The sequence below is a fragment of the Aquarana catesbeiana genome, linkage group LG01, assembly GCF_042186555.1.
Source record: "Aquarana catesbeiana isolate 2022-GZ linkage group LG01, ASM4218655v1, whole genome shotgun sequence".
NCBI classification, from domain to species: domain Eukaryota; kingdom Metazoa; phylum Chordata; class Amphibia; order Anura; family Ranidae; genus Aquarana; species Aquarana catesbeiana.
Genome location: NC_133324.1, coordinates 884612343 through 884630691, shown reverse-complemented (window position 1 = coordinate 884630691; position 18349 = coordinate 884612343). Strand labels below are relative to the sequence as shown.

Sequence of the window (18349 nt, the reverse complement as noted above, 5' to 3'; positions counted from 1 at the left end):
ACTACGAGTACCTCGTCATGCCCTTTGGTCTGTGCAACGCGCCAGCCACATTCCAGCACTTCGTCAACGATGTCTTTCGGGACTTTCTGGACCTATATGTCATCGTTTATCTAGACGATATCCTGGTTTTCTCTGCTTCCCTGACTGACCACCGCAAACACGTACGAAATGTACTTACCCGGCTTAGACAACATGGGCTTTATGCCAAACTCGAAAAATGCGAGTTCGAGCGCCAATCCATCCAGTTCCTAGGCTTGGTCATCTCCTCTGACGGTATCAAAATGGATCCGCAAAAAGTATCCGCTATCTTGGATTGGCCTGCACCTATAGACAAGAAAGGAGTACAGCGTTTTATTGGCTTTGCTAATTTCTATAGGAAATTCATTAAAGGATTCTCTTCAATTATAACTCCCATTACAGAACTTATCAAACAAGGAACCCGGTTCTGCTGGACCCCCAAGGCGCAAGTGGCCTTTGAAAGACTCAAAGCTCTGTTTACGTCAGCCACTATCCTCAAACATCCCAACCCTGCCTTACCTTTCGTCTTGGAAGTGGATGCTTCCGAAGTCGCGGTTGGAGCCGTACTCTCACAAAGACAAGGTGCCAAAGCACTCCTGTACCCTGTGGGATTTTTCTCACGTAAACTCTCCCCTTCCGAGAGAAATTATGACGTGGGAGATCGGGAACTTCTAGCCATTAAAGCAACTCTGGAGGAATGGCGCTATCTCCTGGAAGGTGCAGCTCACCCCATTTTGGTCTACACAGACCATAAAAACCTAGAATACCTAAGGACAGCCAAGAGACTGAAACCCCGGCAGGCCAGATGGGCACTTTTTTTTTCCCGATTTATTTTTCATATTACCTACAGATCCGGATCCAAGAATGTCAAATCCGATGCCCTTTCCCAAATGTTTCTTGATTCAGAGAAGACCCTGTCTCCAGACACCATTCTCCCCTCTGGGAATTTCCTGATCTTACAGGAGGATCTAATCTCTCAGATCAGACGATCCTCTATGGGAATGTCATCACCTGCTGGAGCTTGTACCAAAGATGGGTTGTTCTGGTATAAAAACAAAATTGTGGTCCCTGAGGAGCTAAAGGTACGGGTATTAAGCTTATGCCATGATCACAAACTGGCCGGTCACTTCGGCACACGGAAGACAATTGATCTTGTCCAACGCACCTTTTGGTGGCCCCACCTTACCAAGGATTGCAAGGAATATGTTGAGTCCTGTAATACTTGCGCCAGAAGCAAGAGTAGCCGGGCAAGAGCTTGGGGTCTGTTGAGACCATTACCAGTCCCAGAGAGACCATGGGCCATGATTTCAATGGACTTTATTGTCGAACTCCCTCCATCAGAAGGTTTTTCTTCCATTTTTGTTGTAGTAGACAGGCTGTCTAAAATGGCCCATTTCCTCCCCATGAAGGGCACCCCTTCGGCTATGGAGACTGCTACCATCTTTATTAAGGAGATCGTCAGACTGCATGGAGTACCAACCAATATAGTTTCTGACAGAGGCGTCCAGTTTACCTCCAGATTCTGGAAAGCCCTTTGTGGCGCCCTGGAAATCGAATTATCATTTTCTTCGGCCTATCATCCCCAGTCAAATGGACAAACCGAGAGGACGAATCAAACCTTAGAGCAGTACCTCCGCTGTTTCTCTGCATTCTCCCAGGATGACTGGGCTTCCCTGCTTTCCATCGCGGAGTTCTCTTACAACAACTCACTACACTCAGCTACCAATCAGTCACCGTTTTATGCCAACTATGGTTTCCACCCATCCTTCTTGCCTGGATCTATTCCCGAGTGCCCTGTTCCTGCAGTATCCGAAACTTTGGACTTTTTCTCAAACAATAACAAATTGCTGCAGGATACCATGACTAAAGCTCAAGAAGATTACAAGAGAATTTTTGACAGAAAGAGACGGGGAGAACTTGTTCTGGAACCGGGCAATTCTGTCTGGTTATCTACTGCTAACCTTAAGTTGGCCTGTCCATCCAAAAAACTGGGTCCTAAATACTTGGGTCCTTTCTCGATTAAAAGAAAAATCAACAATGTGGCATATGAACTTGACCTTCCTAACACCCTGAGGATACACCCAGTCTTCCACGTGTCCCTCTTGAAGCCGGTTACCCCCAACTCTTTTTCTGGCCGTAGTATTGGGCCACCCAAACCTATCTTGGTTAACGGCGAGGAGGAGTTCGAGGTGGAGGCAATTTTAGATTGCAGAAGAAGACGCAATCAGATTCAATATCTGGTAAAATGGAGGGGCTATGGACCCGAAGACAATTCATGGGAGCCAGAAAGTAACTTGCATGCCAGAGAACTTCTTCAGTCTTTTAAAACTTCTCATGCCGCAAAGATGGCCCAGCTGGGCATCCGGAGTCTGCCCTTGAGGAGGGGGCACTGTCAGAGAGGTTACCTGGTTGGGCGCCGGTGCGCGCCGGGGCGCGTTGGTGCTCGTGTCTCCGTGCGTGCTAGGGCGCGTGTTCCTGGGGGCGCTGGCGTGTCTGGTCTGACCAGCCGTGGCGTGCAGGGTGGCGTCCGGGCGGATGTGCGTACGCGTTAACGCGCGTTCACGCTAGCGCGTTCGCCTATGGGCGTTACCGCAGGCGTGCCCGGTGGCGTTGGCGTGCACGCCGGCGTCGGGAGCGCGCTCGGGCGTGTGCGGGGGCGCGCGGAGCTTTGGCGAATCGGCATACGCACGAGCGCGGCGTTTTGGCGCCAATCAGCCTATTTAAGTCTGCCTCTGTCCCTGTTCGATGCTGCCTGATCAACAGCTCTGTGTCTCGTTCCTGTGATCCTCTCTGTGTTCCTGTATTCCTGAAGTTTGACCCGTTGTGACCCGGCTTGCCTTTGGACCTCCCTTGATTGCTGCCTGAACCCGACCCCGGCTTGTTTGACCTTGTTACTGCCTGCTCCACTTGTACTGTTGCTGCCAGCTTGCTGCCGACCTCTGCCTGTGTGTGACCAGCCTGATAAGCTCCTGCTCAGCATCAGTTCCAGCCTTCCTGAAGCTCTACCAGTTGCCTGTAAAACCACCCTGTTCCAGGACTCCACATCAGGCCCTCATACCACTCCGCATTCGTGGGCTTCCTGTTTACTCTATCAGGGGCCCCGAATCAGATACGTAAGGGAGCCTACCCTCTGCCCAAGCGGACTCACCTGTCTGGTAAGTGTGGGACCTGACAATACGTCTCTTCTCAGGGGTATTTAAACCCCTAGCGTTAAGAGAGGTCACTTTGATGAAGTCTACCGCCATGTCTTAGAACAGAAAAGGTAAGCAGTCAAGAATCTCACAAAGGTTGTGAAAGAAGGGGGGGGGAGATAGGGAGTGAGAAGAATAGGGGGTAAATGTGGGGGGGAGGGGGAGAAATATGGGGACCAAGGCTGGGAAAGTCCAACCTATTTGTCACCACAGGGGGTTCAAACTAACCGGATAAGTTTTATAAACTTAATGAGTATACAAAACCGGAGCCCCGGATGCATACAGTGGCCTACGTGGGGTGTGGGTGGTCAATAACCTGTAAATGAGGACCCGGGTCTCCCACCCCGGCAGTGTATTAGAAGCAAAAAATAATAACATAAAACTAAATGAATAGGTGTTAATAACTTTGGTCATTTACGAACAAATATCTCTAATGAGAACCAGCTGGCTGCTCATCTCTGCGCTTCACGACAACCAGTGACATTCCGGAGGCGCAGCGCAGTAGGTGAGCATCCTATGAACTTCCAAAAAACATAATAAACTAGACTCCCTTGCTTAGGCTTAGAACTAAATAGTCCCCTCATGTCACCCATACCCCCCACCAATGAACCCTGTAAGCTGGCACAATGGGCTCACTTAAATATCTGCCCTTACTCTGGAGGCTATCCACATTGGTAAACAAATTATCACATAACCTAAAACAGCCATCGTGCAATCCTCATTACTGAGGAGAAGGGAGATACCATCAGGAGAGTCGGTGAGAACAGCGTTCTGGAGTATATCTCATGTCCACTGGTGCCCTTCAGGAAATACAAGTATGGCAGAAAGTTCCCTTCCACTGTAGGAGATAAAGTCTCACTTCTCTGGGAGCAGCCATGGATGGTTATGTGAAGCAGGAGAGGGGCCTCCTCATCTCCAACTGTTTGTGGGGATGTGAGTGCGGGCTTTGTAAAGCGTAGTCAACGCACGCTGCAATCTCAACAGTGTGGGGTGAGCCGGGTGTCAGAATCACAAAGGGTCAATTGAGCTGAGAAAAAGAAGCAGGGGGGATCATCAGCAGTCATCTGTATCAAGGAGACGGGTATCAAGGCTGAATATAACGGTATTCCAAACGTGGGAATAAAGGCGTGCAGGGGCGAGGGGGGTTTAATTGGGCCATAGGAATCTTAGTAATGGTGTGAGGGAGACAGCTGCAGCTACTCATGTTTCCCAATTCTCATCCTGAGACAGAGAGCAGGGGCGATGTCCACTTCTTTGCGGCCTCTGTGGTTGTGGGGCCTGCACTCTTGTTGCGTTCAGCGACCCGGAGAGAGACGGACTCGTCGGGAGAGCCTGCAGAATGGCCTTCAGCTCCGCGTCAGCTCCATAAGTGACCGGTAGATGTGTAGTGTTTCCCGTGTCCGTAGCAGGAACCATAGGAGAGCTAGGATATATTACAGGGCTCCGGGACCCCTCTGAAGATATTGGATCCACCATGAGGTCTGGGGTCTGCGAGTGTGAGCCACGAGGCCCCACCATCTTGAGTTCTGGGGAGCTGGACCGAGATCTCCAAAAAAGTCTCTGAAAATCTCCTGCAACAGGAGTATTGGTAGCCAGGCTGGTTCTCTTTTTGTTCCGCCTGTAAGTCCGCTTCTTGGATGAGAGCATACTGTAAGGGAGAGCAATTTATGTCAGGATGGGTGAGAAGTGGCCAGGAGCTCTGTGAAAACACATCTCTACTCGGCCATGTCCAGACCACGCCCCCTCGTCACCGCGTTCTTGACGTTCAGAATTTCCGACAACATTTGTGTGACCGTGTGTATGCAAAACAAGTTTGAGCCAACATCGGTCGGAAATAAATCCAGGATTTTGTTGTCGGAAAATCCTATTGTGTGTACAGGGCATTAGTGTGGTTAGTACTTATTTACTGATTAGCCCGATTGTTATTTTGGGTTTATTTTGCCTTGTTAATATCACATGGTTATTCGCAGCAGTCTATCTTAGTTTAGTTTTCCAATTTAGCGCGGTATATCTCTTTTTGTTTTATAAGCAATATAACTGTGTTCTAATTACTCTCTACTCTATCCAAAACTAAAAAAAGTTTTGCCTTTGGTTTTAATTTAAGCTGTGGTTGTCCATGTAAACATTTGCAAACTTAAGGTCTCAAACAGAAAATACATCATGTCATGACATTGTCCTAAGGGACAAGTACAGTGGCCAACAGTAATAATACTTTTCATCCAAAAACCACCATAATTAACATCTGCTGCTAGGGGCTACAGGATATATAAAAGAGAAGATGGAACCATTATCTTGCCTGGACAGCTTCACCCGTACTTCCTTTCACAGTCTCCAATCTTCCAGCTGGAAAGATAAAGACACCAGCTGTCTACCATTATTTCTCAAAAATGGTCTTCCCTGCTCACTGTACTCAAGTCTCTATCATTTCCCTGGACTTCCAATTGTGTAGCCAGGTGAATTAAACAGCTAACAATTGGAGCATCAGATGTGGATTTTACCTGCCATTCTTTGTCAGTTGGGTAAACTTGGTAACCATCAATGATTTTAAATATACATTTTAGAGTGGCTTTAAATATAAGTTACAACACCCCAAAATATATGTACATTTCTAAATTTTTAGTGTTTTCTAATTCTTTTTTTTTTTTCCATAAAGATTTTATTTAGTATTAAAAGAGCAGGTTACAATTCAAATCAAATGACACGGAAATACAATTAACAGGCAGGGTATGGAAGCAAAAGAAATGCAGGGTACATCCAATATAGGTTATGATAATAAAGTACCGGCAACACAGCCAGATATGCATAATGTAGTAGATGTGGGGTGGAGGTTCATTATTCATATTTCCCCTCCCCTCCCCCCCCCCCCCGAGCAGTTAAGACCACTCAAGGCAAGGAGATAGCTGATACGGCTGGTCCCAGATCATTTCTCTTGAATGAAGTACCCTTGCTAGCATCTATGTAGGGCCATGTTAAGACAAGGTTATAAAGATCTGCTACCAAGTAGGAGGCCGAAGTTAGGGAGAAAGAACATGGGGTATAAGAGAGGAAGGGGAGTAAAGGGCAAAAAGGGTAGGGTCAGAAAGATAAAGCAGGAAGGGAGAGAGGGACAACAAGGAAAAAAAAAAAAAAAGGGAATAAGGAGGAAGGAGTCAGAGAAGAAGGGGGGAGCTCGAGCAGTTGTCATAGAACACACCCCTCGGAGGGCCCACTCCCCCCCACATCCCACCCACCGACGAGAGTCCACAGTTAGGGTTAGAGTTCACGTACCACCTTTTACAGTACATGCTGGCGATAGCGTTCAGTAGTCACAAAGTGATTCCAGCACGCCCAAGTGAAAGAGAATTTATGTGTTCTTTCTTGTGAAATATGGATCAATTCTTCCATCTCTTTTATTTTAGAAATTCTCCTGTACCACTCTCCAATCGACGGGGTGTGTGTGGAACGCCAATGCACTGGGATGCATAATTTGGCGGTGTTCACCAAATGCATAGCCAGAGACTTATAGTATGTTTTTTTGGATAAAGAGGTGTGATGTAAAAGAAATTGTGCGGGGGTGTAGTCCAGGGTATCTGTAGTGATATGTGAAATGATTTCACTGACTTCCCTCCAGAAGGGTTGAATGCGTTCGCAGTCCCACCATATGTGGAGCATCGTCCCTTCCTGTTTGCCACACCTCCAGCATGTGTTAGGGATAGAGGGGGAAAATTTGTGAAGCCGAGAGGGGGTCCTATACCATCTTGTGGCAATTTTGTAGCCATTTTCTTGGATGGCCACATTTAGTGAGCATTTGTGTGCGTATTCGTAGATAGTGTCCCATATTTCCGTAGAGAGGGGTGTTTGAAAGTCTTTGTCCCAGGCCATCTGTGAAGATGCCGGGAGAGAGGTTATTGCAGATGAAAGAAGGGCGTAGATGGTGGAAATTAGGTGCCTTTGTTGTGTTTTGTAGTGGCAAAGGGATTCAAAAGGAGTGAGTTGTTTGGTCCAACAAGATTGGTGTGGTTGAGTTGAGCGAAAGTGGCGGATTTGTCGATATGACCAAAAGGGAAAAGAGGCAGTCTTGGACATGTTAATTAGTCTTTCATATGGGAGAGGGGACCCCTCTGAGAAAAAGTGAAGGGTTAAGACGTCGTCATGTGGCCATTCGCGTAGCAAATAGGCGCAGGAAATACCCGGGGGAAAGTCTGGGTTTTCTCTTAGGGAAGTTAGGGGACCTGGTACTGAGGCAGACAACCCCGATTTCATTGCTCCTCTAAAGGCCAGCAAGGAAGGGTAGATCAGGGGGTGAGATACGATCTTCTGTGACCAGGGTTTGTGAGACAGCCAGGGAAGTAAGTGTAGAGGACTTGGTATAAGTGATTTTTCCAGGGCTACCCAGATCTTTTTGGTACTGTGTATGTTCCAATCTACTAATCTAGTCAGGTGACATGCCAGGTAATATCTATATAAGTCTGGAAGGCCAATACCCCCATTCTTTTTCTGCGTCGTTAGGCAAGAATATTTTATGCGAGGTGGAGAGTTTTTTCATATAAAAGTGGAACAGACTTTGCGATAAGCTGCAAAAAAGGCCGGAGGATGGTGGATAGGGATGGTTTGCATGAGATAAAGTAATCTTGGCAGAATGATCATTTTAATTAACGCCGAACGGCCAAACCAGGAGACGTTCAAGCCGATCCACTCCTTAAAATGATTTTGAATTTTGGTGAGAGCTATGTGGAAATTAGACATATAGAGGTCCGACAGCCGCATTGTAATTTTGATTCCCAAATAAGAGATCGCCTCCTCTTCCCATCGGAAAGGAAAGGCATCACGACAGTGGATTACCTCCTGAGCGGGAAGAGTTACATTCAAATCATATGATTTTGAGTGACTGATCTTGAGATTGGATAAAGTGCCAAAAAACTCAAGATCTTTCAGTAGATTGGGCAATGAGATGCGGGGCGAGCTCAGGGATAGAAGAATGTTGTCTGCGAAGGCTGCAACCTTGAATTCCCTTCCACCGACAGTCAGACCTCCAATGTCAGGGTTGGATCTTATTTTGTTGAGGAGGGGCTCCAGCGTCAGAATATAAATTAGGGGGGATAAGGGACATCCCTGGCGTGTTCCATTGCTGATGGAGAAGGCGTTTGACAGGTGGCTATTAACCTTTACCTTGGCGGAGGGATTCGAATACAGGGCTAGTACATGTGAGAGCATGCGAGGCGCCAGGCCAACAGCAACCAGCACCTCCCGCATATAATCCCAGGCCACTCTGTCAAACGCCTTCTCGGCATCAAGAGAGAGGAAGAACCCTTGTGACTTAGAAGATGTGAGCCAATGGTGGAGATTCAGGGTACGGATAGTGTTATCCCTGGCTTCCCTTCCAGGGACAAATCCCACCTGATCTGGAGAAATACGTTCGGGAATCAAAGGGAGCAATCTGTTGGCCAGGATTTTTGCGTATATTTTGATATCTACATTTAGTAGCGATATGGGCCTATAGTTTGAGACTTGGGTGGGGTCCTTACCTTCCTTAGGGATTAAAGCTATGTGAGCCATAAGCATTCCTTCTGGCACTATCTGGGGGTCCGAAAAAGTATTAAAGGTGGAGAGAAGTTTCGGGGCAAGGGAGTCTAGGAATGTCTTGTAGTACTAGGAGTCTAGGAATGTCTTGTATTGGAGAGTGAAGCCGCCTGGGCTCTTGCCAGTTTTCATCTGTTTAATTGCCAGCTCTAGTTCCCCTTTTGTAAGAGGTATCTCCATGTCCTGAGCTTGTTGGGAGGATATTTGTTTTGGAGAGTATTGCGTGAGAAACTCTCTAATGCGGTCGACCCGTGTGACTGACGAGGGTGTTCCTGGGCGATTTTGGTGTAGGTTGTAAAGCCTAGCATAAAAACTCTCAAATTCCTTCGCTATATCATTGTTCCTGGGTAAGAGTAATCCATGAGCATTTCGCAAATGATGAACTGTAGATGAGGTTCTAGAGGCTTGGATCGTACGGATCAAAAGACACCCGCATTTGTTACCATACTCATAGAAAACTCTTTGGCCAAGGACATAACGTCTCCTAGTTTGTTTACCTAATTCCTCCAAAAGAAGCGATCGGGCATGCAATAATTCTTGTAAGGTGAATTGAGCGTGCGACTGTTTGTGGGCCGTTTCTAACTTTTTGATCTTCGTGATCAAAGAGGTTATGTTTTCTTGGTGTAACCTTTTGGCTTACCCAGCGAGTGTAATAAGTTCGCCACGCATTACACATTTATGCGCTTCCCAGAGGGAAACCGTGGAGACATCTGGGGTAGTGTTTTCCTTGAAATAAAGGTCTATACAGGTTTTCAAGTGTTCTACCATCATTGGGTCATTGAATAAGGAGGGGTTCAGTCTCCATGTTTTGGTTCTTGCGTTAGATTCAGGGTAAGAAAGGGTGATTGTGATAGAATGATGGTCGGATAGGCTCTATGGTTGTTCGTTGGAGTAGGGTTAGATCCGTTTGAGAGAGAAAGAAATAGTCAATTCTTGAATATTTGCCATGGGGTGCAGAGTAAAAAGTGTAGTCCCTCACGGAGGGGTACATGGTACACCAAGTGTCATGGAGCGTCAGGTTTTGGAGTTGCATTTTGATTTGCCGGAGGGCTCGATATGGTAGGGTAGAGGCTCCCGACGAAGAGTCCAGGACAGGGTTCAGCGGGGCGTTAAAATCACCTCCCAGCAGAACCAAACCTGACTGAAAAGTCGAGAGCAGGTCGCATATTTTTCTGAAGAAAGAAACATGGTGTTCATTGGGGCAGTAGATGTTAGCTAATGTAATTGGTTTCGAGACGTATGTACCTTTGATAAAAATGTATCTGGCTTCTGGGTCAATAAGTGAGTCAGTCTGGTGGAAGTTGGCATGTCTGGAGATTAAGATCGAAACACCCTTAGTTTTTGCTACAGGGTTGGTGGAATGCAGTGCTGTTCGATAGATATGATTAGATAGTTTAGGAACCGCATCAGAGCGGAAGTGCGTTTCTTGAAGGAAAATGATTTGAGCCTTGTGTTTGGTAAGGGAGTTCAGAATCTGAGACCTCTTTTCTGGGAGATTAAGGCCCTTAACATTCAATGACACACACTTCATCGTTAGGGAAGGAGCCGGAGCCATGGTCTTTCCCGTGAAAGTGGTTAGGGAAGGTAAGACAGTAGTGGACCCTCAGCAGATCAGTGCAGGCAGAACTCGGTCAGTCGGGGGGAGGGGGGGAGTACCCAGAGTAGGGGGGAATGAGCCCTCTTCCACAATAGGGGTAAGTGCGGAGGGGAAAAACAGAGCAGTTGGGGCACAGAAAAAAGGAAAGGTTAAATAAAAAAAAAAATAAAGGGGGGGGGGAAAGAGGAAAGACTAGGGAGAGATGGTGGGGGACAACAAGAAGAAGGTGTAATTGAGGGGAGACACGAGATTTAGTGATATACTAGAGGTGGAGATAGATATACTATTCCACCTATAGAGGGGAAAGCTGGTAAGTCAGCGGGAATCCAAAGGAGACCGCTGTGTGGGGACATAGGTATAAAGGGGAAAACCACAGGTGCTTCCGCAAACTGGGGACCGTGGGGAAGGAGCAGTGTATGAAGTTTAAAAGAATGGCCTTGGAGAGCCACAACAGTTTGTAATTGAGCATTTCAACCAGATACATTAACTTAACAAGTAAACAGTTAGCATATAGCATATAACATATAACCAGAAACAGCGTGTATAGCTATTGGAATGCTGACCTCTCCTAAACCTAGGCAACGTTTGGCACCTTCAAAAGCCTCTGGAAAAATCAGTGTCTAATTGACCTAAAGTCTATTTAAACTGGAAGACTCTTTGTCTATTTGGATAGGACTTGCCCCATAATTCACCATACCAAAAAAAAAAAAAGGGGAGGGGGGGAACAAAAAACAAAACAAAAAAAACAAAAAAAAAAGGGGGGGGGGGGGCGGGGGAGGGAAGGGAACATTACAATAAATAATCTGTATCGCTAGGGTTCTGCTGCCCGCATCCCATAAAGAGCGGCTGTGTCCATTAAGTCAGAACCACCAAGGTTCAGCAATAGTTAGAAGATATTTATTAAATATTTATTATTGCTACTATCGGATGTGGTCTGGTTGCGAGGAGGGTGCGCGTGTAGTCCCCGAGAATCCGGAGTGTTTAAGAGGGTCTAAAGAGAGAAGATCCCCGGTTGGTCCTGAAACGGAACCGGACAAAGTAGGCACGAAAAGGGAAGAAGGGCAGTCACAGAAACCCGGAGTACTCCACGCGTCAGTCACCAATGAAGGTGTATGGTGCACCATTTGCCACCCGTATGCAAACATATAAAACATAAAATATAGCACGTGGACTACAGCCTGGGAAGATATGAGGGGTGTATGGGATCCCACGCATACTCTCCCCACACGGAATCAATAATAAAAGTTTAATTCAGGGTCAATTTTTCAAGGGGGACAATCTTTTGCCACACACCACAAGGGATTCCTTGTGATGTTTAAAATTCCAGATGGAGTAGACTAGGCATGGAGTCATGGTACTGCAGTTTGTTCGAACAGAAAGGGTAAGGGGTTCATTCCCAGCCCTCCTCCCACTTAATGCAGACTGGTTAAGTACCCCGGAGAGTATGCATGTATTTCCATATGTATGGTTTAGTGCAAAGGGGGTTACACACATTGTATGTAGAGGTGCATCAACACACAACCTTATAATTGTATTCAGTGCCTCCCATTCTACCTAATGTTGGTTACCCAAAGCAGGCTACTTAAATTTAGTCCAAGGTCCTCAACTTAAGGCGGTATTCAGAGCCACTTTCAAGTGTATGGGTGATGGTTAAGCCAACTGGGGGCATATTAAAGACCTCGAGGTAAGGAACCAGTGTATTGGAGTTGGGAGGTCCACCTTATTGCATTTGGAGGTAAGGTATGACCGGTACTGCAGCAGCAAGTCGGCAAGCCAGCAAACCTCCTTCCCAAGCTCCGGGATGAAGTGTAAGGATCTAGATGAGTCAATGAGAGTCAAAAGAATCACTGTGGTGGTCTAGGCATGGAGGAAGAGGGAAGGATAAAGGATAAGGCCCAGTAGGGCATATAGACTAGGAGGTCATGTATGCACAGCTCCCCCTACCTTGCCTTTCCAGTGAGGTTGTTCTGTGCGGGGATATACCGCTTGACCAAGCAGCCATCATTGAGTCCAGGAGATTGGCAGGCAGGAGGAAGTGCGAGCTCGTGGGTCATTCACTCCATCTGGTGAGGATGTCACCGTGTCAGCTAGGCTTTAACAAAAATAAAAACAAGCGCAGAAAAAAAAAAAAGGGGGAAGAAAAAACAGGCGTGGGAGCAGATGGCGAGGGGCAGGCACATGACATAGGCTGATTCAAAATAAGCTGAAAAGTGTTACTTGTTAGGCCTCCATGCGATCTCTTCTAGCTGGTGGTGAAGACGGGGATCCAGGGTTATGTTGGTATATATCTCTGCGTGAAGATCGGTTGTTAGGCGAAGGTGGCACGTCCCGATGTCTTCTCGGTCTTTGTCACTGCGCTTTCGGTGACGGGTTGAGAGACACAGGAATCCATGGTTCCGTCAGGTAGTAGAAAGAGTACCATTCTGAAAGATCAATACGGGGAAGATCAAGCTGGTCACAGAAAGTCTGTAGGTCTTGAAAGTCTGAGCGGAGGTCGGCAATGGCAGCTGTCACTGTGCTCTTGATGTCAGTGTCAAACTTCTCCAGGTCTAGCAGGCTGGGCGGCTGGGTCTGCATGAGGGTGCATGAGGGTGTCTCTGCTCCGGACATCTGAGAAGCGGACGCTGTTTCAGGCGAGTCCGGTGCTTGGGCCTGTAAGGCCGTCTGTGAGGCCGCGTGTGTCAGCTGGCGCTGTGTCCGGAACAGCTCCAGTATATTGCGACTCAGTTGTGTCCCGGTATCGGCGGGTGTACGGGAGGTGGAGGAGCTCCTGGTCGCTCTATTCATGGCGCTTTTAGTGCTGCACGCTCCCCAAGTAGCAAACCACGGTCCCCAGGTTACAGGAGCTCAGGACTCAGGCATCCATCTAGTTCTCCGTCCAGGCCAAGCCCCCGTTTTCTAATTCTGGTTTGTTACTATATCCCTAATGTACCGGAGTAGGAAGAGAGAAGTGTACCCTGATACAGAGCAATAAAAACAAGAGCACATATTAAATAAGAAAAAAGAAATACACTGAATGGATCTGTTTAATGCAAACTCTATTACAGGGGCCCAGTGTATACTTCTGTGACCTGTGGTTGGCATTTCAGTTTCCTGGATGCATAAGTGACATGGCAAGCATCCTGGCGGAAAACAGGTAAGGAGCTTTTGCAATACGTGGGGCATAGGCTCCGCCTTCATCTCCTATAGTGTCCAGGTTAGAGTTCACATTTGGAGAATCTTCCTCTTCATCATCTTTACAGATAGAAACTTTTCAGTGCCTAAAGGGGTTGTAAAGGTTCAGATTTTTTAAAATAAAAATAACAAACATGTTATACTTACCTGCTCTGTACAAGGGTTTTGCACAGAGCAGCCCTGATCCTCCTCTTCTGGGGTGTCCCGCCGGCGCTCCTGGCTCCTCCCCTTCCTTGGGTGCCCCCAGGGAAAGCCGCATTGCCACAGACAGTGGGACTCGGTTGCGCCCCCTGCTCCCGTGTCTCTGGACTTGATTTACAGCAGTGGGAGTCAATTGCTCGTGCGCGGCGATGGAATGAATGGGCTCGGGTAAGAAAAAGGGGGGAGAGCTTCAGTAAAGAAGGTTTTTCACCTTAATGCATAGAATGTATTAAAGTGAAAAACGTTGAGACTTTACAATCTCTTTAAAAACCTTTAGGCATGGCACTATCTTTCCAGTTTTTATATGAATTGATTAGACCAGGGTCTCCAAACTTTCTAAAGAGAGGGCCAGTTTACTGCCCTTTAGACTTTAGGGAGGGCAGCCTGTGGCTAGGGGGGAATAGAAAATGCCCCAGCATTAGTGGGAGTAGACAATGGGGTTGATTTACTAAAATTGGAGAGTGCAAAATCTGGTTCAGCTGTACATGGTAGCCAATCAGTTTCTAACTTCAGCTAGTTCAATCAAGCTTTGACAAAAAACCTGGAAGCTGTTTGGTGTCTATACAGAGCTGCACCAGATTTTGCATTAACCTGTTTTAGTAAATGAACCCCAATGTCTAGGACTTGGTGGTCCATGGGAGTAAGTAAATTACATAGCACCTGTGGTCAGTAGGAGGAGGAATCACGCCTCCCCCTTGGTGTCAATGAGAGGAATTGTTCTCCATTGTTGGTGACAGTGGGAGAAATTGTGTCCCATTATTGGTGTCAGTGGGAAAAATTGTGTGAAAGTGAAAAAAAATGCATTGCAAAAAGGTAATATCACTCAATGTATTGCCTAGATCTATTGGTCGCAGAACATAATGTAGATGATAAAATCTTGCCATGAGATCAGAAGCACATTTCCTAGATGCACATGCCAAATTTAAATGATGTCCGTAGAGGAAATTGTTCTACAATCATTTATCTCTGTTTTATTGCCAGGCTGCAATATCAGAAAAAGGGGTGTTAAATGCCACACACACCTTCAGACATGCTAGCACTTGAAATTTCACACTCATATTTCAAGACTGCCAGACATTTTTGACAAAGAGACTTCTGATCAAACATATAAGTGGTTGGTCTGGCCACATGGAAACCTAAAGTTGTCTAGTGTGGTGCACTAAGTGACCCAAGTGTTGATTTCAAAGTTGTGTATGTTAATGGAGGGATACAGCCAGGCAGTGGGTTATAGTATTTCTGACATATTATTCACCCGTTTTAGTATTCTGATAAATTACTTCATGGATAAAATTGTTGTTGCGTGTAAACTGCAGTGTGGAACAAGAATATAATAGTGTTACTTTAGTCATTTTTTTTTTAGAATGGCATTGGGGGCTTTCATGAAAGCATCATTTCTGAATTCACGGATTGCAGACTATAAATATAACCATTTGTATGATTGCATAAAGGAAATATGTTCCCTATGTAATGGTAAACTTTCATATATTCTTTCACTTCAGTATGCTAACATTTAAATTGCAGGAAGGTGTAGTATGTTTGCCACAGGCATTTTGCACAGTGCTTTTCCAAAATTTGTAATTCATAGTTGAACTTCTTAGCATATGGCCAAGAACTGGAGGATCGATCAGAGGGAAAAAGAGGGAAATAGCTTCCTTGCGCAATGAAGTCAAGCTATATGGACTGAAAAATCTCCCTCTTTTTAATTCTACCTTTACATTTAAAGTAACACTAAGCTCAAATAAAAAAAAAATAAGAAAAAACATATTCCATACCATCGTTTGGATTAATCTGTTTCCCTTTTAATGACATCTGCAGACCACACATCTTGAAAAATATATTAGTATTCTCCCTTGCAACAATTTGCTTTAAGAGGGTGAGTACATTCGCTCTACATGGCACCACTCCCTCCTCAGTGCACTCCTGGGATGGACTGCAAAAATGTTAGCTTACTGGGCTGGCATCCTTGACATCAATCATGCTGTTTCCTCCCACAATATTATCAATAGGTGGCTTATTGTGCGTTTACGTGCCTACCAAAGCACATAAGTGGAAAATAAGCCACTTATTGACAAAGTGATGTCAGGGATGCATGTGCAAAAGGATCACAGGCTCAATGAGTCGTGGGGGTAGAATGAATAAAGTGGAGGGGTCCACGTGACCCCAATATATGCACACTGCATTTACTAATTAAACAGACGTTTAATGAAAAAGAGCCACAAGTAAGAAGTGCGCATCGGATGAAAACAACACAAAAGAAAAATGGAATTCTCATTTTCAATAAAAGAATTTGCTTTATAGCACTGTGCAAGATTGGGAGGCTAGTTTTAGCTGGATCGTTCTGTGATAATTTAAATTATAGCTATGTTTTTCACAAAAGGCAAATACTTACATGGCACTTAAGCTCCCAGTGTGTGGGTGGATTATATTTGGGAGTTCAATGTTCCACCAAAAAACATACTGATAGTGTAACTGCAGTATAAGTGCGAGACTACACTAAAGCCGGCCATACATGGATCGAAATTAAATTTGGCCAATTCAGCAGGGACCACCCAAGATTCAAACCACGTATGGGCAGGCTGATTGTACCCAAGTCAATCCATTGATTAACTTGGGTACAACCAGCCCGTCGGGTTGTTACATTCAATTATAGGGATGGGCCCCCTTAGTCTGCCTGTAAAGTGCATCTGTGTGATGTGTTTTACAGTGCTGCAGCAAAATTAAATTTCTAAAGGAAAAAATTTAATTTAAAATTGCTTGCGGCTGTAATGTATCACCGGCTCCCTAGAATATAGATAGAAATCAGGCCCTTTGGGTCTGGTATGGATTTTAAGGGGAGGTCCACGCCAAAATTAAAAAAAAAAAACAGTGTGGGGTCCCCCCCAAAAATCCATACCAGGCCCTTCGGGTCTGGTGTGGATTTTAAGGGGAGGTTCACGCCAACATTAAAAAAAAATTGGCGTGGGGTCCCCCAAAATTCATACCAGACCCTTACCAGAGCATGCAGCCTGGAGGACAGGATAGGGGGAGAGTGAGCGTCACATGCCCTCAACATGGGGAGGGTGCTTTGGGGTCCCACCCTTTTCTCCCCTTTCTTTTTGTAGTATTACTTTTGTATTCATGGGATAGTCTAGTGATAGTCTAGTGATCTAATCCCTTTTTATTATGTGTATCTGAAGTCCTTTTTGTTTCTTCTTGGCTTTTGAAGCTTTAAATATAAGTATCCTGCTGTGCAGCGAGTCTGTGTCCCTGGGTATTGCGTCTTTTGCAAAACTTTGTTTTGTAAGTTGACCTCCTTTTTTATTTATTTAATTTTTAATTTTTTGTTGTTGGAGATTTATTCCACATTTTGTGATACATAAACTAATTTTATTACCCGCTATGTTATTGTAGCTGGCCCTTGAATGCTCCCTATGGTCACCTATAGCTCTTGGTCCCCATGACGCTGGCAGACATCTTGACCCATATATTTACTTGATCATAGTATACAATATTTCAGGAGACCAGGGTGAGTAAGGATGTCGTCAAATTGAATGTGCACATATGTATAAATATCTACATGTATCGAGAAATCAATACCCAAAATGAGTGAATAAATAAATGTATGTATATTATATATTTCTTATATCAGGATTTTTTATATGATTATTATATGTATATTTTCTTTAATAGAAGGCTTGTACCTCAAATGGACAGCATCCCTTGAAGAAGCCAGGAATATGGGCGAAACATGTTGGGAACTTCATTCAAAAGTGCTGTATCCATAAAACTGTATCTTATGTACATGCCATAATTGTTTTTTTTAACAATTTTTTATTTGTCTTTAAATAAAACTTTTTACATTATCTCTTGAGATCACTGTTCCTTATTTTTGCATCTTAAAAATCCCATAAAATTCCCCTATATCCCTTTAAAATAATAACACTACATTTAAGGGTAGTTGTTGCTTGGAATTAAAGGGTAGTTGATGCTTGGAATAGACTTTCAGCAGAGGCAGTGATTTTAAATCTGCATATGACATCAGTTAAAAAAACAAAAAACTTGCAAGTAAGATTTTTTTTACATAAATGTATTCCTATTAAAAACCTTATTCATTGTTAGTTAACCATAATGAACTATGTTCACCCCTTCTCCCCTTTGCTATTCTTTTTCTGCTGATTTATTTTTTTTGTTTAATATTACTTTACTATCATTATTTATTTTTTACAATTACTTTGTTTGTCTTTTTTTTTGTATTGCAGAAAAAAATATACATACAATGGAATAAAAGACATTTTATTTTCAAAGAATTTTAGTGTAAATTTTAACCACTTCAATCTCAGGCATTTTCACCCCTTCCTGCCCAGACCAATTTTCGGCTTTCAGCGCTGTTACACTTTGAATGACAATTGCGCGGTCATGCAACACTGTACTCATATGAAATTTTGATAATTGTTTTCCTCCCCAAATAAAGCTTTCTTTTGGTGGTATTTGATTACCTCTGCGGTTTTTATTTTTTGCGCTATAAACAAAAAAAGAGCAACAATTTTGAAAAAAACACAATATTTTTTACTTTTTGATATAATAAATATCCCATTAAAAAAACAAAGACCATTGTTTTCCTCAGTTTAGG

At 44.7% G+C, this 18349-nt stretch overlaps 1 long non-coding RNA gene across 1 annotated transcript in view; it reads left to right on the top strand.

Annotated features, from left to right (window-relative positions):
- Nucleotides 1–17582, top strand: part of LOC141117801 (uncharacterized) — a 33716-nt gene extending 16134 nt beyond the window's left edge. Inside the window, exons 3-4 of the long non-coding RNA XR_012237215.1 lie at nt 13413–13501; nt 17410–17582. This is a non-coding gene — a long non-coding RNA (uncharacterized lncRNA). The remainder of the gene's footprint in view (nt 1–13412; nt 13502–17409) is intronic.
- The last annotated feature ends 767 nt before the right edge of the window (nt 17583–18349 follow it).